Consider the following 27673-nt stretch of genomic DNA (forward strand, 5'->3'; position numbering starts at 1 on the left):
ACCTTTCGTCTTCCAGGATGATAACTCGATTTGAACATTATTTTAGTCAGGTTATGTAACATCCCGCCTGTCAGTATCGTTATTTTATCATTCGATCGTGCCAGAGGATTAAATTCAAGGAAAGTAAGTATGGGGAATATTTATTACGTAATATCAGCTTATTAAGGAATAAGTATCAGAGACGAATATAACACGCTAAAGGCAAGGGCAGTTTGGTAATTTCCCAAGAAAGGGATATTTAATTGGGATAACCCCAAAAATATCTCATTTCTCTTGTTCTTTTCTCTCTCTTGGTTAGAGAAAATATTTTCTTCTCCCTCTCTTCCTCTCCATCGATCTCCCTCCTCTCTACACCAATCCTTTCCAAACTTTTTCCTTCCATGGTAACTTCTAGATTCTTGTTTCTCTTGGTCTCATAAGTTATGGAAGTTGGTTTTGTTTTGGGTTCTCTATTTCTCCACCTAAGAAGAGATTAAAGTTAGGGTTTTGGTAGTTTGGGAGTTTAAACATGAAGTTGTGCTTGAAGTGGTTCCTTTATGATTAAAGAAGGTGAATAGATGATGTTTAGAGGATGGGTTGAAGAACTAAAGTGTGGATTGTGATTCTTGGAGTTTTGGAATCAAGGAGGCAAGTTGGGGTTGTTTGATGGTAAGCTTCCAAAACTTATTCTTTTATTATCACTAGAGATTAAGGAAGTGGGTATTGTGTTTAATTCTTCTCTTTTCTCCTCTTGATGAAGTGTTTGGAAAATTAGGGTTTAATGTATGAAGAAGATGGATTCTAAATGGTACAAGGAATGGTTTCTACATGAGCAAGGTAAGAATGTTAAGGTTGAATGGGTTAATATCTTTATCTTTCTTCATCAAGAATTCCTTTTAATTTCAAGTTTTGAATATGTGTTTTGAGGGTAATGTTGGAGTATGGTTTTGAGCTTGAAGAGGTGACTTGGATTGCAAGAAAGGGATGATGAGTTAGAATGGTATGAGCAAGGAAGCAAAGGGAGCAAAACTAAGGTTTTGGGCATGTTTGAGTTTGGAGCTTGGAGTTGCTTCAAGTTTGTGATTAGGTGAGTTCCATAGATAAATTTCCCACCCTTTGGGATTATGTTTATGCCACCTATGATTAATATGAACAATATGAAATTCTAGGGTTCAAGTATATGTTTAGTTACCCCATTTGTATGCCATGCTTGCTTGACTTGTGAATACTTGCTGAGTTCATGTTTTACAGGTTTCTAATGATCCTAAGAGTCATATAACACTTAGAGACACTCGGTTTGAGGTTTTTGGGTCAAAAATACCATTTTTAGGGGTCCTGGACTGTCCTAACTCGCCACGGCGAGCTATTACTCGCCACAGCGAGCTGGAAGGCCGAACAGGGGGTCCTGCTCGCCTCCTACTCGCCATGGCGAGTAGCTACTCGCCTCCCCCATGAATTTACTCGCCTAGGCGAGCAAGTGGTGTGTTCCGGCACTGCTTGCTCGTTTCAGGCAGATTCGGTGTTTTTCCGTTCCGGATCTTTGAGCAATCTTTTTATAAGTTAAACCCCTCAAACCAAGGTCCTAAATGATGATCAATCTAAGCAAGATTTTTATGATAAAGAGGCAAGTATTATGCAAGTTAGTGAGGCATGGCATACGAGAGATCATATTATGAATCGGGTAGCAAGTTATCCTTAAGAAAGGGAAGAACTAGAGCCTCGGTATAGTTATCGAGAACTAGAATAGTTAGTAAAGAATAGAATGCTATGCATTAGTATTATGCTTGATTAGATGCAAGGTAATACAAGTATTATCTTCGCATAAGAAGCAAGAACCATACGAGTATGGCAGGATGTGAATCGATTTCGTATCCATTCACAAAGTAAGATAAGCAAAGCTTAAGTTTACCTCTAGTGGGATCGTTCAAGGATCCGAGGTAAAAGAGATAGTATGATTAGGTTTAACCTTCATACATGCATAAGACTAAGAATTTAATAAGAGTGTTATGTCTCTTGAATTCCTTCCAAGGTTGGGTTCAAGGGGTTCCCCAAGGGGAATGGTTAAGCCGAAAGGGAGCCGCATCTCACTAAGTTAAAGTGTCGTGTCTTTTATATTCCTTCCAAGGTTGGATATAAAAGGTTCTCCAAGGGGAATGGGGTAAGCCGTAAGGGACCCGCACGTTCACTAAGGGAGTCCGGTGCGCTATTGCAAAGCATTTTCACCGGTAGTAAGGGATTAACTTCCGGGGTTACTCCACTCGGAACTAATCCGTAAAATGAACTCAGATAAGTTGTTTGTTACACGCTAACATAATCAATAAAGCTGACTATGCATATTCATCATATATTTATGTGTTATGTCATAGAGCCTTGGCATAGACTGTCAAGAAGTAGAAAGAATAAAGAAGAAGATAGTCAAGAATTAGCAAGCTAGAAAGAGTCACTTTTGTGGCAAGTTTAAGATAGATGCAACTTATTCAAGTAAGCAAGTAAGCGAGTAAAGAAAGATATACCGAAGACGATCATAGGTTTCCCTAATCGTCCGGTTCAGAGTTGTGTCATGACTTTAGCAAGAGAAGGCATTGATGCGTAGATAGTATCTTGGCATTGCGGTTTTAGTTTCCCCTTAACCGCCATGACACATGAGAGATGAGAAGCCTATAACAAGTTAAGATAAGATTATGACGGCCCTAGTATGCACAGCCGTCTAAGAAAGCAAGTCCCCACACACGTATAATCAACCGGCAGGTTGTAAAGTAGACACGTGGTGACCGTAGGTTTCCCCTGAGGTTACCTATAGCCTAGGATTTAGGGGAACTCACTGAGACATTATGTCTCATCCCAATCCTTATTTGTTTCAGATATCAGATTGGACGCAAGATAGTAGTCGGATGGATTTTCAGCAAGAGCTCGTTCGTACCTGGAGCATGAAGATTACGGATCTCAAGGATGTATTTATTTTAATTTAGATAAGTTATGAAGTTTGACATTGTACGAACGCGGGTTGTTGTATATAAATTCATTCGAAGTTTTTATGTTGTAAATTTTTAATGTATCCAATACTAAAATAACGCACGTGCTAGACTTTCTAGATACGTCTAGTATGGGTGTTACATTTGGTATCAGAGCAGGTCGATTCAAACCGTGCCTTGGGTCATTAAATTACAACTAAGGTAGTGGGACCATTGGGTTCCGGGTAAATGTTCTAGTTGTTGTTGTTAGTTGAGCCTGATCAACTCAATTTAGCATTCAACGATTAGAATGGATGCCTGAGAGCTGAATAGGACCCAGGAGGAATGAAGAAAGACATGAAGTTGTACCGAAAAGTAAGAACTCAGGATGAGTGGTAAGTAAGAGTTTGTCGTGCCAGAAAGTGGTCGGTGAACTAAGTAGTAGAAGTATAGATCCTCCGGGAATGTAAGATAATGCTAAGAAGGAACGTTCCGACGGTTCTGGGAAAGATGTGGAAGGTACTCGTATACCCGTAAGTAAGAGTTTGGAAATAACTAAGTATGATCTGAAGTTTCAGTAAGAGCCGTTGCTTGAACAGAATTATTGTATAGGAAGGAATTGTTTTCCGGGACGTAAGCGTGAGGTTACGAGTTAGAAAGAAGTTAGTGTTGTTGACGGAATTAGTGGGCTCTCAGGATATCATTATGTGAATAAGGTTATGGATTTGAACACTCAAGAGTGGACAAGGTTCTAGTGTTCTGAAAGTGCGTTAAGTCGCAACGTAGCAAGGCAAGTTACTAAAAGTAGAAGAAGTTAAGGATTTAAGTGAAAGTTTAAGTCGTCAGGACTAAGCCATTGATTCCGACGAGTTGAGAACTGTATTGAAATAGGTTAACGGTTGCCGTGTATTTATATTGTAGAATATTTTAATATGATAGGAATGAAAGATATGCATTGGATTACCCGAGAAATAAGAATTTTCATGTGAAGAATGTTTTAGGAAAATTGAGTCGAAGAAACTCGCCAATAGCGAACCAGGAGCGAAATTTGAGTTTTTGAAAATTTGCAATTCGTTCCTAGGATTTATAGTAGCTATTGGGAAGTTGTCTTCACAATCTTTTATGTAACAAAAAAACCATTCATGACCTCAAGTAATAAATGCATATCATATCCTAAGATTTTCAAAGGAAAAAGGGCATGAGCAACTATTAACGAAAATCGATACGGTTAGGGTAACTTTGGAAGTTAATATGTCGAGGGTCGAGAAAGAGTTCAGATTAAAAGTTAGAGGTTCCAGTGTTTAGGACGGACGTCACAGAAGTGAAGACATGAAGTAAAGAAGTTAAAGAGGTGAAGAGTTGTACGAAGTCACAAGGTTCTCGGATTTTGTGGAGTTATGAGTATCCCTCAAACTTGTGTTTTGCTTAATTAACTTGCTAAAGCTCGTTAGGATGTTGAATCATAAAGTTTACGAGATTTTAGAAAGATATATGCATGTGGGTGATTGAAGTTGACATTTTGAATTCAAAAAAAAAAGAAATTTTACAGGTACTGGTTGTTACGACTCACGTAGAGTATACTAAACTCACTAGGACTAAGATTTGATGGCACGTATGTGTTGTCAACTCGTCCTGTGAATTTAGAGTAGCAACTGGGGCTCAGGTTCAGTTTATTTTAACAATGTATTTAGTGAAAAAAAAAAACCATCAACGTCAATAACCCATGTGCTAATTCACAAAGTTTTCTTTGAAAGAAAAGTCACGAGCAAAGCATATGTATGATTAAGCAAAACGTAGTAAGAGGAAAATACGAACGCACCGTGATAGATGCATAAGGCATATATGTTCAAGTGCAAAATGAGTTTACCATGGAAAGTTTTGAGAAGAGTTCATGAAGATATTATTCAATGATAGAAGGAGTGTGTAGATTACTCGTCTCAATGGATTAGAGAACTAGTCAAAGCCAGTCGGTGGAAATCAGAGTAGCGCCACGGAAGTTAATTGGTAAAGTTGTGAACGGTGACCCTGGAACATGGAACTTTGGTTGTAAGAATCTTCGCGAAGAAAGTTTGGGAAAGTAATACAAGTTTTAATAAGAAGTACTATGAGATGAACAGGAAGTTCTCGATGTGTGAAGTAAGTGTTGATACTCACACAGTCAGTGCTGATTAAAGTAGAAGTATAAAGGAAGTATCTTCGCTTAAGTAAGACAAAGAAGACTAGAGATACCACAGATGAAGAACATACCCTCCTATACCAAACTTGTCAAATGATAACGATACTTTCTAGAACAGCGATAAGCTATGTTGTAGTTTTCTCAAAGTTAAGATTGGTATTAAGGAAATTGTGAACGAAATTGTTTAAAAAAAAAAAAAAAATATGATATTAAACATTGATGAAACCGATGAGTTGCGCCGTAAGTGAGCAAGCTCACTTAAGACGTACAGACTTCAGGACCAACTTAAAATAGACAAGTTAGGGGCGAGTTATAAAACCTTTTTAATAAAATTTAGAGACTCGTCCTGTGGTTCTGAGGTACCATTACCAACTCGGTTTCAAAATGAGATTTTCTTTATTCAAGTAAATATTCGTTCCAAGAACCTATGTACCAAAGTTTAGAAATTTCTTGAAGTAAAGTACTAGATTGAGTATCGTTATTAATTAACAAGGAGCAGTATTCGGAAGTATGCAAGTATTAAGAGGATAAAGTTTTAAGAGGAGATGGCAATGTTCGTGTGATATCAATATCATACGGGATGCACGGTTTTGTATTAAAGTGTTCAATGCAATTGCTAATGGACTTAGCAGAAGGTTTTAAAGTGAGTAAACCATAGGTTTGGTTATTAGATTATTAAGAGAATCGACGTAATGGATTTCGTTTCTTTATGTCAAGATAGAAAGGTTTTTGAAGAGCTTGAAAGAGCTAAGGGATTTGTATAATCATCAATGTAAGTAACGTAAGTAAGAGATATATAAATCGCGATGTGCGGTAAGAAAGATTATGTATGCATATTAAGATGTTTCAAATACAAGAAAGCACTGCAGGGCAAACCTGGATTCCGGTAAGACCCCAGTATAAAGGCAAATCCTGAGTGTTTTAAGACAGTGAAAAGTTACTTATGTGAATGGTTATGCTAAGCAGATGAGATATGGAATAGAGACAACTAGTCCGCAGGTAGCGAAAGTGTGTTTCAAACACAATAATCTAAGATAGTTTTGAGATTTTGAGGAAGATATTAAGATTGAGAAGATCATATTCGTTTATGCAAATAAAGAAAGAGAATGAGTTAAGTATTTTGATAAGGAAAGTATGCTTCGAACTCTGTGAAGTGAGTATAATCGGACCTCGTATAAGTTAGAGAAGGCAGGTCGCAGTTGCGACGAATGGTAGTTGGTTTCTAAATTTCGAGGACGAAATTTTTTTAAGGGGGGTAGAATGTAACATCCCGCCTGTCAGTATCGTTATTTTATCATTCGATCGTGCCAGAGGATTAAATTCAAGGAAAGTAAGTATGGGGAATATTTATTACGTAATATCAGCTTATTAAGGAATAAGTATCAGAGACGAATATAACACGCTAAAGGCAAGGGCAGTTTGGTAATTTCCCAAGAAAGGGATATTTAATTGGGATAACCCCAAAAATATCTCATTTCTCTTGTTCTTTTCTCTCTCTTGGTTAGAGAAAATATTTTCTTCTCCCTCTCTTCCTCTCCATCGATCTCCCTCCTCTCTACACCAATCCTTTCCAAACTTTTTCCTTCCATGGTAACTTCTAGATTCTTGTTTCTCTTGGTCTCATAAGTTATGGAAGTTGGTTTTGTTTTGGGTTCTCTATTTCTCCACCTAAGAAGAGATTAAAGTTAGGGTTTTGGTAGTTTGGGAGTTTAAACATGAAGTTGTGCTTGAAGTGGTTCCTTTATGATTAAAGAAGGTGAATAGATGATGTTTAGAGGATGGGTTGAAGAACTAAAGTGTGGATTGTGATTCTTGGAGTTTTGGAATCAAGGAGGCAAGTTGGGGTTGTTTGATGGTAAGCTTCCAAAACTTATTCTTTTATTATCACTAGAGATTAAGGAAGTGGGTATTGTGTTTAATTCTTCTCTTTTCTCCTCTTGATGAAGTGTTTGGAAAATTAGGGTTTGATGTATGAAGAAGATGGATTCTAAATGGTACAAGGAATGGTTTCTACATGAGCAAGGTAAGAATGTTAAGGTTGAATGGGTTAATATCTTTATCTTTCTTCATCAAGAATTCCTTTTAATTTCAAGTTTTGAATATGTGTTTTGAGGGTAATGTTGGAGTATGGTTTTGAACTTGAAGAGGTGACTTGGATTGCAAGAAAGGGATGATGAGTTAGAATGGTATGAGCAAGGAAGCAAAGGGAGCAAAACTAAGGTTTTGGGCATGTTTGAGTTTGGAGCTTGGAGTTGCTTCAAGTTTGTGATTAGGTGAGTTCCATAGATAAATTTCCCACCCTTTGGGATTATGTTTATGCCACCTATGATTAATATGAACAATATGAAATTCTAGGGTTCAAGTATATGTTTAGTTACCCCATTTGTATGCCATGCTTGCTTGACTTGTGAATACTTGCTGAGTTCATGTTTTACAGGTTTCTAATGATCCTAAGAGTCATATAACACTTAGAGACACTCGGTTTGAGGTTTTTGGGTCAAAAATACCATTTTTAGGGGTCCTGGACTGTCCTAACTCGCCACGGCGAGCTATTACTCGCCACAGCGAGCTGGAAGGCCGAACAGGGGGTCCTGCTCGCCTCCTACTCGCCATGGCGAGTAGCTACTCGCCTCCCCCATGAATTTACTCGCCTAGGCGAGCAAGTGGTGTGTTCCGGCACTGCTTGCTCGTTTCAGGCAGATTCGGTGTTTTTCCGTTCCGGATCTTTGAGCAATCTTTTTATAAGTTAAACCCCTCAAACCAAGGTCCTAAATGATGATCAATCTAAGCAAGATTTTTATGATAAAGAGGCAAGTATTATGCAAGTTAGTGAGGCATGGCATACGAGAGATCATATTATGAATCGGGTAGCAAGTTATCCTTAAGAAAGGGAAGAACTAGAGCCTCGGTATAGTTATCGAGAACTAGAATAGTTAGTAAAGAATAGAATGCTATGCATTAGTATTATGCTTGATTAGATGCAAGGTAATACAAGTATTATCTTCGCATAAGAAGCAAGAACCATACGAGTATGGCAGGATGTGAATCAATTTCGTATCCATTCACAAAGTAAGATAAGCAAAGCTTAAGTTTACCTCTAGTGGGATCGTTCAAGGATCCGAGGTAAAAGAGATAGTATGATTAGGTTTAACCTTCATACATGCATAAGACTAAGAATTTAATAAGAGTGTTATGTCTCTTGAATTCCTTCCAAGGTTGGGTTCAAGGGGTTCCCCAAGGGGAATGGTTAAGCCGAAAGGGAGCCGCATCTCACTAAGTTAAAGTGTCGTGTCTTTTATATTCCTTCCATGGTTGGATATAAAAGGTTCTCCAAGGGGAATGGGGTAAGCCGTAAGGGACCCGCACGTTCACTAAGGGAGTCCGGTGCGCTATTGCAAAGCATTTTCACCGGTAGTAAGGGATTAACTTCCGGGGTTACTCCACTCGGAACTAATCCGTAAAATGAACTCAGATAAGTTGTTTGTTACACGCTAACATAATCAATAAAGCTGACTATGCATATTCATCATATATTTATGTGTTATGTCATAGAGCCTTGGCATAGACTGTCAAGAAGTAGAAAGAATAAAGAAGAAGATAGTCAAGAATTAGCAAGCTAGAAAGAGTCACTTTTGTGGCAAGTTTAAGATAGATGCAACTTATTCAAGTAAGCAAGTAAGCGAGTAAAGAAAGATATACCGAAGACGATCATAGGTTTCCCTAATCGTCCGGTTCAGAGTTGTGTCATGACTTTAGCAAGAGAAGGCCTTGATGCGTAGATAGTATCTTGGCATTGCGGTTTTAGTTTCCCCTTAACCGCCATGACACATGAGAGATGAGAAGCCTATAACAAGTTAAGATAAGATTATGACGGCCCTAGTATGCACAGCCGTCTAAGAAAGCAAGTCCCCACACACGTATAATCAACCGGCAGGTTGTAAAGTAGACACGTGGTGACCGTAGAATTCCCCTGAGGTTACCTATAGCCTAGGATTTAGGGGAACTCACTGAGACATTATGTCTCATCCCAATCCTTATTTGTTTCAGATATCAGATTGGACGCAAGATAGTAGTCGGATGGATTTTCAGCAAGAGCTCGTTCGTACCTGGAGCATGAAGATTACGGATCTCAAGGATGTATTTATTTTAATTTAGATAAGTTATGAAGTTTGACATTGTACGAACGCGGGTTGTTGTATATAAATTCATTCGAAGTTTTTATGTTGTAAATTTTTAATGTATCCAATACTAAAATAACGCACGTGCTAGACTTTCTAGATACGTCTAGTATGGGTGTTACAGGTTACTTGAATATATAACCAATGAACAAGTAACGTGACTAAAATATGGTTTAAATAGAGTTTTTATCCTGGAAGACGAAAGGTCACAAGGTGTGACCTTTCGTCTTTCTGGATGATAACTCGATTTAAACATTATTTTAGTCAGGTTACTTGAATATATAACCAATGAACAAGTAACTTGACTAAAATATTGTTTAAATAGAGTTTTTATCCTAGAAGACGAAAGGTCACAAGGTGTGACCTTTCGTCTTCCAGGATGATAACTGGATTTAAACATTATTTTAGTCAGGTTACTTGAATATATAACCAATGAACAAGTAACTTGACTAAAATATGGTTTAAATGGAGTTTTTATCCTGGAAGACGAAAGGTCACAAGGTGTGACCTTTCGTCTTCCTGGATGATAACTCGATTTGAACATTATTTTTGTCAGGTTACTTGAATATATAACCAATGAACAAGTAACTTGACTAAAATGTTGTTTAAATAGAGTTTTGATCCTGGAAGACGAAAGGTCACAAGGTGTAACCTTTCGTCTTCCACGTTGATAACTCGATTTGAACATTATTTCAGTCAGGTTACTTGAATATATAACCAATGAACAAGTAACTTGACTAAAATGTTGTTTAAATAGAGTTTTGATCCTGGAAGACGAAAGGTCACAAGGTGTGACCTTTCGTCTTCCAGGATGATAACTCGATTTGAACATTATTTCAGTCAGGTTACTTGAATATATAACCAATGAACAAGTAACGTGACTAAAATATGGTTTAAATAGAGTTTTTATCCTGGAAGACGAAAGGTCACAAGGTGTGACCTTTCGTCTTCCAGGATGATAACTCGATTTGAACAATATTTTAGTCAGGTTACTTGAATATATAACCAATGAACAAGTAACTTGACTAAAATATTGTTGAAATAGAGTTTTTATCCTGGAAGACGAAAGGTCACAAGGTGTGACCTTTCGTCTTCCAGGATGATAACTCAATTTAAACATTATTTTAGTCAGGTTACTTGAATATATAACCAATGAACAAGTAACTTGACTAAAATGTTGTTTAAATAGAGTTTTGATCCTGGAAGACGAAAGGTCACAAGGTGTGACCTTTCGTCTTCCAGGATGATAACTCGATTTGAACATTATTTTAGTCAGGTTACTTGAATATATAACCAATGAACAAGTAACTTGACTAAAATATTGTTTAAATAGAGTTTTGATCCTGGAAGACGAAAGGTCACAAGGTGTGACCTTTCGTCTTCCAGGATGATAACTCGATTTGAACATTATTTCAGTCAGGTTACTTGAATATATAACCAATGAACAAGTAACGTGACTAAAATATGGTTTAAATAGAGTTTTTATCCTGGAAGACGAAAGGTCACAAGGTGTGACCTTTCGTCTTCCAGGATGATAACTCGATTTGAACAATATTTTAGTCAGGTTACTTGAATATATAACCAATGAACAAGTAACTTGACTAAAATATTGTTGAAATAGAGTTTTTATCCTGGAAGACGAAAGGTCACAAGGTGTGACCTTTCGTCTTCCAGGATGATAACTCAATTTAAACATTATTTTAGTCAGGTTACTTGAATATATAACCAATGAACAAGTAACTTGACTAAAATGTTGTTTAAATAGAGTTTTGATCCTGGAAGACGAAAGGTCACAAGGTGTGACCTTTCGTCTTCCAGGATGATAACTCGATTTGAACATTATTTTAGTCAGGTTACTTGAATATATAACCAATGAACAAGTAACTTGACTAAAATATTGTTTAAATAGAGTTTTGATCCTGGAAGACGAAAGGTCACAAGGTGTGACCTTTCGTCTTCCAGGATGATAACTCGATTTGAACATTATTTCAGTCAGGTTACTTGAATATATAACCAATGAACAAGTAACTTGACTAAAATATTGTTTAAATAGAGTTTTGATCCTGGAAGACGAAAGGTCACAAGGTGTGACCTTTCGTCTTCCAGGATGATAACTCGATTTGAACATTATTTTAGTCAGGTTACTTGAATATATAACCAATGAACAAGTAACGTGACTAAAATATGGTTTAAATAGAGTTTTTATCCTGGAAGACGAAAGGTCACAAGGTGTGACCTTTCGTCTTTCTGGATGATAACTCGATTTAAACATTATTTTAGTCAGGTTACTTGAATATATAACCAATGAACAAGTAACTTGACTAAAATATTGTTTAAATAGAGTTTTTATCCTAGAAGACGAAAGGTCACAAGGTGTGACCTTTCGTCTTCCAGGATGATAACTTGATTTAAACATTATTTTAGTCAGGTTACTTGAATATATAACCAATGAACAAGTAACTTGACTAAAATATGGTTTAAATGGAGTTTTTATCCTGGAAGACGAAAGGTCACAAGGTGTGACCTTTCGTCTTCCTGGATGATAACTCGATTTGAACATTATTTTTGTCAGGTTACTTGAATATATAACCAATGAACAAATAACTTGACTAAAATATTGTTTAAATATAGTTTTTATCCTGGAAGACGAAAGGTCACAAGGTGTGACCTTTCGTCTTCCAGGATGATAACTCGATTTAAACATTATTTTAGTCAGGTTACTTGAATATATAACCAATGAACAAGTAACTTGACTAAAATATTGTTTAAATAGAGTTTTTATCCTGGAAGACGAAAGGTCACAAGGTGTGACCTTTCGTCTTCCTGGATGATAACTCGATTTGAACATTATTTTTGTCAGGTTACTTGAATATATAACCAATGAACAAATAACTTGACTAAAATATTGTTTAAATATAGTTTTTATCCTGGAAGACGAAAGGTCACAAGGTGTGACCTTTCGTCTTCCAGGATGATAACTCGATTTAAACATTATTTTAGTCAGGTTACTTGAATATATAACCAATGAACAAGTAACTTGACTAAAATATTGTTTAAATAGAGTTTTTATCCTGGAAGACGAAAGGTCACAAGGTGTAACCTTTCGTCTTCCACGATGATAACTCGATTTGAACATTATTTTAGTCAGGTTACTTGAATATATAACCAATGAACAAGTAACTTGACTAAAATGTTGTTTAAATAGAGTTTTGATCCTGGAAGACGAAAGGTCACAAGGTGTGACCTTTCGTCTTCCAGGATGATAACTCGATTTGAACATTATTTCAGTCAGGTTACTTGAATATATAACCAATGAACAAGTAACGTGACTAAAATATGGTTTAAATAGAGTTTTTATCCTGGAAGACGAAAGGTCACAAGGTGTGACCTTTCGTCTTCCAGGATGATAACTCGATTTGAACAATATTTTAGTCAGGTTACTTGAATATATAACCAATGAACAAGTAACTTGACTAAAATATTGTTGAAATAGAGTTTTTATCCTGGAAGACGAAAGGTCACAAGGTGTGACCTTTCGTCTTCCAGGATGATAACTCAATTTAAACATTATTTTAGTCAGGTTACTTGAATATATAACCAATGAACAAGTAACTTGACTAAAATGTTGTTTAAATAGAGTTTTGATCCTGGAAGACGAAAGGTCACAAGGTGTGACCTTTCGTCTTCCAGGATGATAACTCGATTTGAACATTATTTTAGTCAGGTTACTTGAATATATAACCAATGAACAAGTAACTTGACTAAAATATTGTTTAAATAGAGTTTTGATCCTGGAAGACGAAAGGTCACAAGGTGTGACCTTTCGTCTTCCAGGATGATAACTCGATTTGAACATTATTTTAGTCAGGTTACTTGAATATATAACCAATGAACAAGTAACTTGACTAAAATATTGTTTAAATAGAGTTTTGATCCTGGAAGACGAAAGGTCACAAGGTGTGACCTTTCGTCTTCCAGGATGATAACTCGATTTGAACATTATTTCAGTCAGGTTACTTGAATATATAACCAATGAACAAGTAACTTGACTAAAATATTGTTTAAATAGAGTTTTTATCCTGGAAGACGAAAGGTCACAAGGTGCGACCTTTCGTCTTCCAGGATGATAACGCAATTTAAACATTATTTTAGACAGGTTACTGGAATATATAACCAATGAACAAGTAACTTGACTAAAATATAGATTAAATAGAGTTTTTTTTATCCTAGAAGACGAAAGGTCACAAGGTGTGACCTTTCGTCTTCCAGGATGATAACTCAATATGAACATTATTTTAATCAGGTTACTTGAATATATAACCAATGAACAAGTAACTTGATTAGAATAATGTTTAAATAGAGTTTTGATCCTGGAAGACGAAAGGTCACAAGGTGTGACCTTTCGTCTTCCAGGATGATAACTCGATTTGAACATTATTTTAGTCAGGTTACTTGAATATATAACCAATGAACAAGTAACGTGACTAAAATATGGTTTAAATAGAGTTTTTATCCTGGAAGACGAAAGGTCACAAGGTGTGACCTTTCGTCTTTCTGGATGATAACTCGATTTAAACATTATTTTAGTCAGGTTACTTGAATATATAACCAATGAACAAGTAACTTGACTAAAATATTGTTTAAATAGAGTTTTTATCCTAGAAGACGAAAGGTCACAAGGTGTGACCTTTCGTCTTCCAGGATGATAACTTGATTTAAACATTATTTTAGTCAGGTTACTTGAATATATAACCAATGAACAAGTAACTTGACTAAAATATGGTTTAAATGGAGTTTTTATCCTGGAAGACGAAAGGTCACAAGGTGTGACCTTTCGTCTTCCTGGATGATAACTCGATTTGAACATTATTTTTGTCAGGTTACTTGAATATATAACCAATGAACAAATAACTTGACTAAAATATTGTTTAAATATAGTTTTTATCCTGGAAGACGAAAGGTCACAAGGTGTGACCTTTCGTCTTCTAGGATGATAACTCGATTTAAACATTATTTTAGTCAGGTTACTTGAATATATAACCAATGAAGAAGTAACTTGACTAAAATATTGTTTAAATAGAGTTTTTATCCTGGAAGACGAAAGGTCACAAGGTGTAACCTTTCGTCTTCCACGATGATAACTCGATTTGAACATTATTTTAGTCAGGTTACTTGAATATATAACCAATGAACAAGTAACTTGACTAAAATGTTGTTTAAATAGAGTTTTGATCCTGGAAGACGAAAGGTCACAAGGTGTGACCTTTCGTCTTCCAGGATGATAACTCGATTTGAACATTATTTCAGTCAGGTTACTTGAATATATAACCAATGAACAAGTAACGTGACTAAAATATGGTTTAAATAGTGTTTTTATCCTGGAAGACGAAAGGTCACAAGGTGTGACCTTTCGTCTTCCAGGATGATAACTCGATTTGAACAATATTTTAGTCAGGTTACTTGAATATATAACAAATGAACAAGTAACTTGACTAAAATATTGTTGAAATAGAGTTTTTATCCTGGAAGACGAAAGGTCACAAGGTGTGACCTTTCGTCTTCCAGGATGATAACTCAATTTAAACATTATTTTAGTCAGGTTACTTGAATATATAACCAATGAACAAGTAACTTGACTAAAATGTTGTTTAAATAGAGTTTTGATCATGGAAGACGAAAGGTCACAAGGTGTGACCTTTCGTCTTCCAGGATGATAACTCGATTTGAACATTATTTTAGTCAGGTTACTTGAATATATAACCAATGAACAAGTAACTTGACTAAAATATTGTTTAAATAGAGTTTTGATCCTGGAAGACGAAAGGTCACAAGGTGTGACCTTTCGTCTTCCAGGATGATAACTCGATTTGAACATTATTTTAGTCAGGTTACTTGAATATATAACCAATGAACAAGTAACTTGACTAAAATATTGTTTAAATAGAGTTTTGATCCTGGAAGACGAAAGGTCACAAGGTGTGACCTTTCGTCTTCCAGGATGATAACTCGATTTGAACATTATTTCAGTCAGGTTACTTGAATATATAACCAATGAACAAGTAACTTGACTAAAATATTGTTTAAATAGAGTTTTGATCCTGGAAGACGAAAGGTCACAAGGTGTGACCTTTCGTCTTCCAGGATGATAACTCGATTTGAACATTATTTTAGTCAGGTTACTTGAATATATAACCAATGAACAAGTAACGTGACTAAAATATGGTTTAAATAGAGTTTTTATCCTGGAAGACGAAAGGTCACAAGGTGTGACCTTTCGTCTTCCAGGATGATAACTCGATTTGAACAATATTTTAGTCAGGTTACTTGAATATATAACAAATGAACAAGTAACTTGACTAAAATATTGTTGAAATAGAGTTTTTATCCTGGAAGACGAAAGGTCACAAGGTGTGACCTTTCGTCTTCCAGGATGATAACTCAATTTAAACATTATTTTAGTCAGGTTACTTGAATATATAACCAATGAACAAGTAACTTGACTAAAATGTTGTTTAAATAGAGTTTTGATCCTGGAAGACGAAAGGTCACAAGGTGTGACCTTTCGTCTTCCAGGATGATAACTCGATTTGAACATTATTTTAGTCAGGTTACTTGAATATATAACCAATGAACAAGTAACTTGACTAAAATATTGTTTAAATAGAGTTTTGATCCTGGAAGACGAAAGGTCACAAGGTGTGACCTTTCGTCTTCCAGGATGATAACTCGATTTGAACATTATTTTAGTCAGGTTACTTGAATATATAACCAATGAACAAGTAACTTGACTAAAATATTGTTTAAATAGAGTTTTGATCCTGGAAGACGAAAGGTCACAAGGTGTGACCTTTCGTCTTCCAGGATGATAACTCGATTTGAACATTATTTCAGTCAGGTTACTTGAATATATAACCAATGAACAAGTAACTTGACTAAAATATTGTTTAAATAGAGTTTTGATCCTGGAAAACGAAAGGTCACAAGGTGTGACCTTTCGTCTTCCAGGATGATAACTCGATTTGAACATTATTTCAGTCAGGTTACTTGAATATATAACCAATGAACAAGTAACTTGACTAAAATATTGTTTAAATAGAGTTTTTATCCTGGAAGACGAAAGGTCACAAGGTGTGACCTTTCGTCTTCCAGGATGATAACGCAATTTAAACATTATTTTAGTCAGGTTACTGGAATATATAACCAATGAACAAGTAACTTGACTAAAATGTTGTTGAAATAGAGTTTTGATCCTGGAAGACGAAAGGTCACAAGGTGTGACCTTTCGTCTTCCAGGATGATAACTCGATTTGAACATTATTTTAGTCAGGTTACTTGAATATATAACCAATGAACAAGTAACTTGACTAAAATATTGTTTAAATAGAGTTTTGATCCTGGAAGACGAAAGGTCACAAGGTGTGACCTTTCGTCTTCCAGGATGATAACTCGATTTGAACATTATTTCAGTCAGGTTACTTGAATATATAACCAATGAACAAGTAACGTGACTAAAATATGGTTTAAATAGAGTTTTTATCCAGGAAGACGAAAGGTCACAAGGTGTGACCTTTCGTCTTCCAGGATGATAACTCGATTTGAACAATATTTTAGTCAGGTTACTTGAATATATAACCAATGAACAAGTAACTTGACTAAAATATTGTTTAAATAGAGTTTTTATCCTGGAAGACGAAAGGTCACAAGGTGTGACCTTTCGTCTTCCAGGATGATAACTCAATTTAAACATTATTTTAGTCAGGTTACTTGAATATATAACCAATGAACAAGTAACTTGACTAAAATGTTGTTTAAATAGAGTTTTGATCCTGGAAGACGAAAGGTCACAAGATGTGACCTTTCGTCTTCCAGGATGATAACTCGATTTGAACATTATTTTAGTCAGGTTACTTGAATATATAACCAATGAACAAGTAACTTGACTAAAATATTGTTTAAATAGAGTTTTGATCCTGGAAGACGAAAGGTCACAAGGTGTGACCTTTCGTCTTCCAGGATGATAACTCGATTTGAACATTATTTTAGTCAGGTTACTTGAATATATAACCAATGAACAAGTAACTTGACTAAAATATTGTTTAAATAGAGTTTTGATCCTGGAAGACGAAAGGTCACAAGGTGTGACCTTTCGTCTTCCAGGATGATAACTCGATTTGAACATTATTTCAGTCAGGTTACTTGAATATATAACCAATGAACAAGTAACTTGACTAAAATATTGTTTAAATAGAGTTTTTATCCTGGAAGACGAAAGGTCACAAGGTGTGACCTTTCGTCTTCCAGGATGATAACGCAATTTAAACATTATTTTAGTCAGGTTACTGGAATATATAACCAATGAACAAGTAACTTGACTAAAATGTTGTTTAAATAGAGTTTTGATCCTGGAAGACGAAAGGTCACAAGGTGTGACCTTTCGTCTTCCAGGATGATAACTCGATTTGAACATTATTTTAGTCAGGTTACTTGAATATATAACCAATGAACAAGTAACTTGACTAAAATATTGTTTAAATAGAGTTTTTATCCTGGAAGACGAAAGGTCACAAGGTGTGACCTTTCGTCTTCCAGGATGATAACTCGATTTGAACATTATTTCAGTCAGGTTACTTGAATATATAACCAATGAACAAGTAACGTGACTAAAATATGGTTTAAATAGAGTTTTTATCCAGGAAGACGAAAGGTCACAAGGTGTGACCTTTCGTCTTCCAGGATGATAACTCGATTTGAACAATATTTTAGTCAGGTTACTTGAATATATAACCAATGAACAAGTAACTTGACTAAAATATTGTTTAAATAGAGTTTTTATCCTGGAAGACGAAAGGTCACAAGGTGTGACCTTTCGTCTTCCAGGATGATAACTCAATTTAAACATTATTTTAGTCAGGTTACTTGAATATATAACCAATGAACAAGTAACTTGACTAAAATGTTGTTTAAATAGAGTTTTGATCCTGGAAGACGAAAGGTCACAAGATGTGACCTTTCGTCTTCCAGGATGATAACTCGATTTGAACATTATTTTAGTCAGGTTACTTGAATATATAACCAATGAACAAGTAACTTGACTAAAATATTGTTTAAATAGAGTTTTGATCCTGGAAGACGAAAGGTCACAAGGTGTGACCTTTCGTCTTCCAGGATGATAACTCGATTTGAACATTATTTTAGTCAGGTTACTTGAATATATAACCAATGAACAAGTAACTTGACTAAAATATTGTTTAAATAGAGTTTTGATCCTGGAAGACGAAAGGTCACAAGGTGTGACCTTTCGTCTTCCAGGATGATAACTCGATTTGAACATTATTTCAGTCAGGTTACTTGAATATATAACCAATGAACAAGTAACTTGACTAAAATATTGTTTAAATAGAGTTTTTATCCTGGAAGACGAAAGGTCACAAGGTGTGACCTTTCGTCTTCCAGGATGATAACGCAATTTAAACATTATTTTAGTCAGGTTACTGGAATATATAACCAATGAACAAGTAACTTGACTAAAATGTTGTTTAAATAGAGTTTTGATCCTGGAAGACGAAAGGTCACAAGGTGTGACCTTTCGTCTTCCAGGATGATAACTCGATTTGAACATTATTTTAGTCAGGTTACTTGAATATATAACCAATGAACAAGTAACTTGACTAAAATATTGTTTAAATAGAGTTTTTATCCTGGAAGACGAAAGGTCACAAGGTGTAACCTTTCGTCTTCCACGATGATAACTCGATTTGAACATTATTTTAGTCAGGTTACTTGAATATATAACCAATGAACAAGTAACTTGACTAAAATGTTGTTTAAATAGAGTTTTGATCCTGGAAGACGAAAGGTCACAAGGTGTGACCTTTCGTCTTCCAGGATGATAACTCGATTTGAACATTATTTCAGTCAGGTTACTTGAATATATAACCAATGAACAAGTAACGTGACTAAAATATGGTTTAAATAGAGTTTTTATCCTGGAAGACGAAAGGTCACAAGGTGTGACCTTTCGTCTTCCAGGATGATAACTCGATTTGAACAATATTTTAGTCAGGTTACTTGAATATATAACCAATGAACAAGTAACTTGACTAAAATATTGTTGAAATAGAGTTTTTATCCTGGAAGACGAAAGGTCACAAGGTGTGACCTTTCGTCTTCCAGGATGATAACTCAATTTAAACATTATTTTAGTCAGGTTACTTGAATATATAACCAATGAACAAGTAACTTGACTAAAATGTTGTTTAAATAGAGTTTTGATCCTGGAAGACGAAAGGTCACAAGGTGTGACCTTTCGTCTTCCAGGATGATAACTCGATTTGAACATTATTTTAGTCAGGTTACTTGAATATATAACCAATGAACAAGTAACTTGACTAAAATGTTGTTGAAATAGAGTTTTGATCCTGGAAGACGAAAGGTCACAAGGTGTGACCTTTCGTCTTCCAGGATGATAACTCGATTTGAACATTATTTTAGTCAGGTTACTTGAATATATAACCAATGAACAAGTAACTTGACTAAAATATTGTTTAAATAGAGTTTTGATCCTGGAAGACGAAAGGTCACAAGGTGTGACCTTTCGTCTTCCAGGATGATAACTCGATTTGAACATTATTTCAGTCAGGTTACTTGAATATATAACCAATGAACAAGTAACGTGACTAAAATATGGTTTAAATAGAGTTTTTATCCTGGAAGACGAAAGGTCACAAGGTGTGACCTTTCGTCTTCCAGGATGATAACTCGATTTGAACAATATTTTAGTCAGGTTACTTGAATATATAACCAATGAACAAGTAACTTGACTAAAATATTGTTTAAATAGAGTTTTTATCCTGGAAGACGAAAGGTCACAAGGTGTGACCTTTCGTCTTCCAGGATGATAACTCAATTTAAACATTATTTTAGTCAGGTTACTTGAATATATAACCAATGAACAAGTAACTTGACTAAAATGTTGTTTAAATAGAGTTTTGATCCTGGAAGACGAAAGGTCACAAGGTGTGACCTTTCGTCTTCCAGGATGATAACTCGATTTGAACATTATTTTAGTCAGGTTACTTGAATATATAACCAATGAACAAGTAACTTGACTAAAATATTGTTTAAATAGAGTTTTGATCCTGGAAGACGAAAGGTCACAAGGTGTGACCTTTCGTCTTCCAGGATGATAACTCGATTTGAACATTATTTTAGTCAGGTTACTTGAATATATAACCAATGAACAAGTAACTTGACTAAAATATTGTTTAAATAGAGTTTTGATCCTGGAAGACGAAAGGTCACAAGGTGTGACCTTTCGTCTTCCAGGATGATAACTCGATTTGAACATTATTTTAGTCAGGTTACTTGAATATATAACCAATGAACAAGTAACTTGACTAAAATATTGTTTAAATAGAGTTTTGATCCTGGAAGACGAAAGGTCACAAGGTGTGACCTTTCATCTTCCAGGATGATAACTCGATTTGAACATTATTTCAGTCAGGTTACTTGAATATATAACCAATGAACAAGTAACTTGACTAAAATATTGTTTAAATAGAGTTTTGATCCTGGAAGACGAAAGGTCACAAGGTGTGACCTTTCGTCTTCCAGGATGATAACTCGATTTGAACATTATTTTAGTCAGGTTACTTGAATATATAACCAATGAACAAGTAACGTGACTAAAATATGGTTTAAATAGAGTTTTTATCCTGGAAGACGAAAGGTCACAAGGTGTGACCTTTCGTCTTCCAGGATGATAACTCGATTTGAACAATATTTTAGTCAGGTTACTTGAATATATAACAAATGAACAAGTAACTTGACTAAAATATTGTTGAAATAGAGTTTTTATCCTGGAAGACGAAAGGTCACAAGGTGTGACCTTTCGTCTTCCAGGATGATAACTCAATTTAAACATTATTTTAGTCAGGTTACTTGAATATATAACCAATGAACAAGTAACTTGACTAAAATGTTGTTTAAATAGAGTTTTGATCCTGGAAGACGAAAGGTCACAAGGTGTGACCTTTCGTCTTCCAGGATGATAACTCGATTTGAACATTATTTTAGTCAGGTTACTTGAATATATAACCAATGAACAAGTAACTTGACTAAAATATTGTTTAAATAGAGTTTTGATCCTGGAAGACGAAAGGTCACAAGGTGTGACCTTTCGTCTTCCAGGATGATAACTCGATTTGAACATTATTTTAGTCAGGTTACTTGAATATATAACCAATGAACAAGTAACTTGACTAAAATATTGTTTAAATAGAGTTTTGATCCTGGAAGACGAAAGGTCACAAGGTGTGACCTTTCGTCTTCCAGGATGATAACTCGATTTGAACATTATTTCAGTCAGGTTACTTGAATATATAACCAATGAACAAGTAACTTGACTAAAATATTGTTTAAATAGAGTTTTGATCCTGGAAAACGAAAGGTCACAAGGTGTGACCTTTCGTCTTCCAGGATGATAACTCGATTTGAACATTATTTCAGTCAGGTTACTTGAATATATAACCAATGAACAAGTAACTTGACTAAAATATTGTTTAAATAGAGTTTTTATCCTGGAAGACGAAAGGTCACAAGGTGTGACCTTTCGTCTTCCAGGATGATAACGCAATTTAAACATTATTTTAGTCAGGTTACTGGAATATATAACCAATGAACAAGTAACTTGACTAAAATGTTGTTGAAATAGAGTTTTGATCCTGGAAGACGAAAGGTCACAAGGTGTGACCTTTCGTCTTCCAGGATGATAACTCGATTTGAACATTATTTTAGTCAGGTTACTTGAATATATAACCAATGAACAAGTAACTTGACTAAAATATTGTTTAAATAGAGTTTTGATCCTGGAAGACGAAAGGTCACAAGGTGTGACCTTTCGTCTTCCAGGATGATAACTCGATTTGAACATTATTTCAGTCAGGTTACTTGAATATATAACCAATGAACAAGTAACGTGACTAAAATATGGTTTAAATAGAGTTTTTATCCAGGAAGACGAAAGGTCACAAGGTGTGACCTTTCGTCTTCCAGGATGATAACTCGATTTGAACAATATTTTAGTCAGGTTACTTGAATATATAACCAATGAACAAGTAACTTGACTAAAATATTGTTTAAATAGAGTTTTTATCCTGGAAGACGAAAGGTCACAAGGTGTGACCTTTCGTCTTCCAGGATGATAACTCAATTTAAACATTATTTTAGTCAGGTTACTTGAATATATAACCAATGAACAAGTAACTTGACTAAAATGTTGTTTAAATAGAGTTTTGATCCTGGAAGACGAAAGGTCACAAGGTGTGACCTTTCGTCTTCCAGGATGATAACTCGATTTGAACATTATTTTAGTCAGGTTACTTGAATATATAACCAATGAACAAGTAACTTGACTAAAATATTGTTTAAATAGAGTTTTGATCCTGGAAGACGAAAGGTCACAAGGTGTGACCTTTCGTCTTCCAGGATGATAACTCGATTTGAACATTATTTTAGTCAGGTTACTTGAATATATAACCAATGAACAAGTAACTTGACTAAAATATTGTTTAAATAGAGTTTTGATCCTGGAAGACGAAAGGTCACAAGGTGTGACCTTTCGTCTTCCAGGATGATAACTCGATTTGAACATTATTTCAGTCAGGTTACTTGAATATATAACCAATGAACAAGTAACTTGACTAAAATATTGTTTAAATAGAGTTTTTATCCTGGAAGACGAAAGGTCACAAGGTGTGACCTTTCGTCTTCCAGGATGATAACGCAATTTAAACATTATTTTAGTCAGGTTACTGGAATATATAACCAATGAACAAGTAACTTGACTAAAATGTTGTTTAAATAGAGTTTTGATCCTGGAAGACGAAAGGTCACAAGGTGTGACCTTTCGTCTTCCAGGATGATAACTCGATTTGAACATTATTTTAGTCAGGTTACTTGAATATATAACCAATGAACAAGTAACTTGACTAAAATATTGTTTAAATAGAGTTTTTATCCTGGAAGACGAAAGGTCACAAGGTGTAACCTTTCGTCTTCCACGATGATAACTCGATTTGAACATTATTTTAGTCAGGTTACTTGAATATATAACCAATGAACAAGTAACTTGACTAAAATGTTGTTTAAATAGAGTTTTGATCCTGGAAGACGAAAGGTCACAAGGTGTGACCTTTCGTCTTCCAGGATGATAACTCGATTTGAACATTATTTCAGTCAGGTTACTTGAATATATAACCAATGAACAAGTAACGTGACTAAAATATGGTTTAAATAGAGTTTTTATCCTGGAAGACGAAAGGTCACAAGGTGTGACCTTTCGTCTTCCAGGATGATAACTCGATTTGAACAATATTTTAGTCAGGTTACTTGAATATATAACCAATGAACAAGTAACTTGACTAAAATATTGTTGAAATAGAGTTTTTATCCTGGAAGACGAAAGGTCACAAGGTGTGACCTTTCGTCTTCCAGGATGATAACTCAATTTAAACATTATTTTAGTCAGGTTACTTGAATATATAACCAATGAACAAGTAACTTGACTAAAATGTTGTTTAAATAGAGTTTTGATCCTGGAAGACGAAAGGTCACAAGGTGTGACCTTTCGTCTTCCAGGATGATAACTCGATTTGAACATTATTTTAGTCAGGTTACTTGAATATATAACCAATGAACAAGTAACTTGACTAAAATGTTGTTGAAATAGAGTTTTGATCCTGGAAGACGAAAGGTCACAAGGTGTGACCTTTCGTCTTCCAGGATGATAACTCGATTTGAACATTATTTTAGTCAGGTTACTTGAATATATAACCAATGAACAAGTAACTTGACTAAAATATTGTTTAAATAGAGTTTTGATCCTGGAAGACGAAAGGTCACAAGGTGTGACCTTTCGTCTTCCAGGATGATAACTCGATTTGAACATTATTTCAGTCAGGTTACTTGAATATATAACCAATGAACAAGTAACGTGACTAAAATATGGTTTAAATAGAGTTTTTATCCTGGAAGACGAAAGGTCACAAGGTGTGACCTTTCGTCTTCCAGGATGATAACTCGATTTGAACAATATTTTAGTCAGGTTACTTGAATATATAACCAATGAACAAGTAACTTGACTAAAATATTGTTTAAATAGAGTTTTTATCCTGGAAGACGAAAGGTCACAAGGTGTGACCTTTCGTCTTCCAGGATGATAACTCAATTTAAACATTATTTTAGTCAGGTTACTTGAATATATAACCAATGAACAAGTAACTTGACTAAAATGTTGTTTAAATAGAGTTTTGATCCTGGAAGACGAAAGGTCACAAGGTGTGACCTTTCGTCTTCCAGGATGATAACTCGATTTGAACATTATTTTAGTCAGGTTACTTGAATATATAACCAATGAACAAGTAACTTGACTAAAATATTGTTTAAATAGAGTTTTGATCCTGGAAGACGAAAGGTCACAAGGTGTGACCTTTCGTCTTCCAGGATGATAACTCGATTTGAACATTATTTTAGTCAGGTTACTTGAATATATAACCAATGAACAAGTAACTTGACTAAAATATTGTTTAAATAGAGTTTTGATCCTGGAAGACGAAAGGTCACAAGGTGTGACCTTTCGTCTTCCAGGATGATAACTCGATTTGAACATTATTTTAGTCAGGTTACTTGAATATATAACCAATGAACAAGTAACTTGACTAAAATATTGTTTAAATAGAGTTTTGATCCTGGAAGACGAAAGGTCACAAGGTGTGACCTTTCGTCTTCCAGGATGATAACTCGATTTGAACATTATTTCAGTCAGGTTACTTGAATATATAACCAATGAACAAGTAACTTGACTAAAATATTGTTTAAATAGAGTTTTTATCCTGGAAGACGAAAGGTCACAAGGTGTGACCTTTCGTCTTCCAGGATGATAACGCAATTTAAACATTATTTTAGTCAGGTTACTGGAATATATAACCAATGAACAAGTAACTTGACTAAAATGTTGTTTAAATAGAGTTTTGATCCTGGAAGACGAAAGGTCACAAGGTGTGACCTTTCGTCTTCCAGGATGATAACTCGATTTGAACATTATTTTAGTCAGGTTACTTGAATATATAACCAATGAACAAGTAACTTGACTAAAATATTGTTTAAATAGAGTTTTTATCCTGGAAGACGAAAGGTCACAAGGTGTAACCTTTCGTCTTCCACGATGATAACTCGATTTGAACATTATTTTAGTCAGGTTACTTGAATATATAACCAATGAACAAGTAACTTGACTAAAATGTTGTTTAAATAGAGTTTTGATCCTGGAAGACGAAAGGTCACAAGGTGTGACCTTTCGTCTTCCAGGATGATAACTCGATTTGAACATTATTTCAGTCAGGTTACTTGAATATATAACCAATGAACAAGTAACGTGACTAAAATATGGTTTAAATAGAGTTTTTATCCTGGAAGACGAAAGGTCACAAGGTGTGACCTTTCGTCTTCCAGGATGATAACTCGATTTGAACAATATTTTAGTCAGGTTACTTGAATATATAACCAATGAACAAGTAACTTGACTAAAATATTGTTGAAATAGAGTTTTTACCCTGGAAGACGAAAGGTCACAAGGTGTGACCTTTCGTCTTCCAGGATGATAACTCAATTTAAACATTATTTTAGTCAGGTTACTTGAATATATAACCAATGAACAAGTAACTTGACTAAAATGTTGTTTAAATAGAGTTTTGATCCTGGAAGACGAAAGGTCACAAGGTGTGACCTTTCGTCTTCCAGGATGATAACTCGATTTGAACATTATTTTAGTCAGGTTACTTGAATATATAACCAATGAACAAGTAACTTGACTAAAATGTTGTTGAAATAGAGTTTTGATCCTGGAAGACGAAAGGTCACAAGGTGTGACCTTTCGTCTTCCAGGATGATAACTCGATTTGAACATTATTTTAGTCAGGTTACTTGAATATATAACCAATGAACAAGTAACTTGACTAAAATATTGTTTAAATAGAGTTTTGATCCTGGAAGACGAAAGGTCACAAGGTGTGACCTTTCGTCTTCCAGGATGATAACTCGATTTGAACATTATTTCAGTCAGGTTACTTGAATATATAACCAATGAACAAGTAACGTGACTAAAATATGGTTTAAATAGAGTTTTTATCCTGGAAGACGAAAGGTCACAAGGTGTGACCTTTCGTCTTCCAGGATGATAACTCGATTTGAACAATATTTTAGTCAGGTTACTTGAATATATAACCAATGAACAAGTAACTTGACTAAAATATTGTTTAAATAGAGTTTTTATCCTGGAAGACGAAAGGTCACAAGGTGTGACCTTTCGTCTTCCAGGATGATAACTCAATTTAAACATTATTTTAGTCAGGTTACTTGAATATATAACCAATGAACAAGTAACTTGACTAAAATGTTGTTTAAATAGAGTTTTGATCCTGGAAGACGAAAGGTCACAAGGTGTGACCTTTCGTCTTCCAGGATGATAACTCGATTTGAACATTATTTTAGTCAGGTTACTTGAATATATAACCAATGAACAAGTAGCTTGACTAAAATATTGTTTAAATAGAGTTTTGATCCTGGAAGACGAAAGGTCACAAGGTGTGACCTTTCGTCTTCCAGGATGATAACTCGATTTGAACATTATTTTAGTCAGGTTACTTGAATATATAACCAATGAACAAGTAACTTGACTAAAATATTGTTTAAATAGAGTTTTGATCCTGGAAGACGAAAGGTCACAAGGTGTGACCTTTCGTCTTCCAGGATGATAACTCGATTTGAACATTATTTCAGTCAGGTTACTTGAATATATAACCAATGAACAAGTAACTTGACTAAAATATTGTTTAAATAGAGTTTTTATCCTGGAAGGCGAAAGGTCACAAGGTGTGACCTTTCGTCTTCCAGGATGATAACGCAATTTAAACATTATTTTAGTCAGGTTACTGGAATATATAACCAATGAACAAGTAACTTGACTAAAATGTTGTTTAAATAGAGTTTTGATCCTGGAAGACGAAAGGTCACAAGGTGTGACCTTTCGTCTTCCACGATGATAACTCGATTTGAACATTATTTTAGTCAGGTTACTTGAATATATAACCAATGAACAAGTAACTTGACTAAAATATTGTTTAAATAGAGTTTTTATCCTGGAAGACGAAAGGTCACAAGGTGTAACCTTTCGTCTTCCACGATGATAACTCGATTTGAACATTATTTTAGTCAGGTTACTTGAATATATAACCAATGAACAAGTAACTTGACTAAAATGTTGTTTAAATAGAGTTTTGATCCTGGAAGACGAAAGGTCACAAGGTGTGACCTTTCGTCTTCCAGGATGATAA

The 27673-nt window shown here is 34.9% G+C and overlaps 1 long non-coding RNA gene across 1 annotated transcript; it reads left to right on the top strand.

Annotated features, from left to right (window-relative positions):
• The first annotated feature begins 7257 nt into the window (after positions 1-7257).
• LOC146937539 (uncharacterized) lies at positions 7258-9393 on the top strand. Its single transcript, XR_015033288.1, has 2 exons — positions 7258-7379; positions 9154-9393. It is a non-coding gene; the product is annotated as an uncharacterized LOC146937539 (long non-coding RNA).
• The last annotated feature ends 18280 nt before the right edge of the window (positions 9394-27673 follow it).

The sequence above is a fragment of the Medicago sativa genome, chromosome 3, assembly GCF_051527215.1.
Source record: "Medicago sativa cultivar Bolivia chromosome 3, Bolivia_mono, whole genome shotgun sequence".
Classification (NCBI taxonomy): domain Eukaryota; kingdom Viridiplantae; phylum Streptophyta; class Magnoliopsida; order Fabales; family Fabaceae; genus Medicago; species Medicago sativa.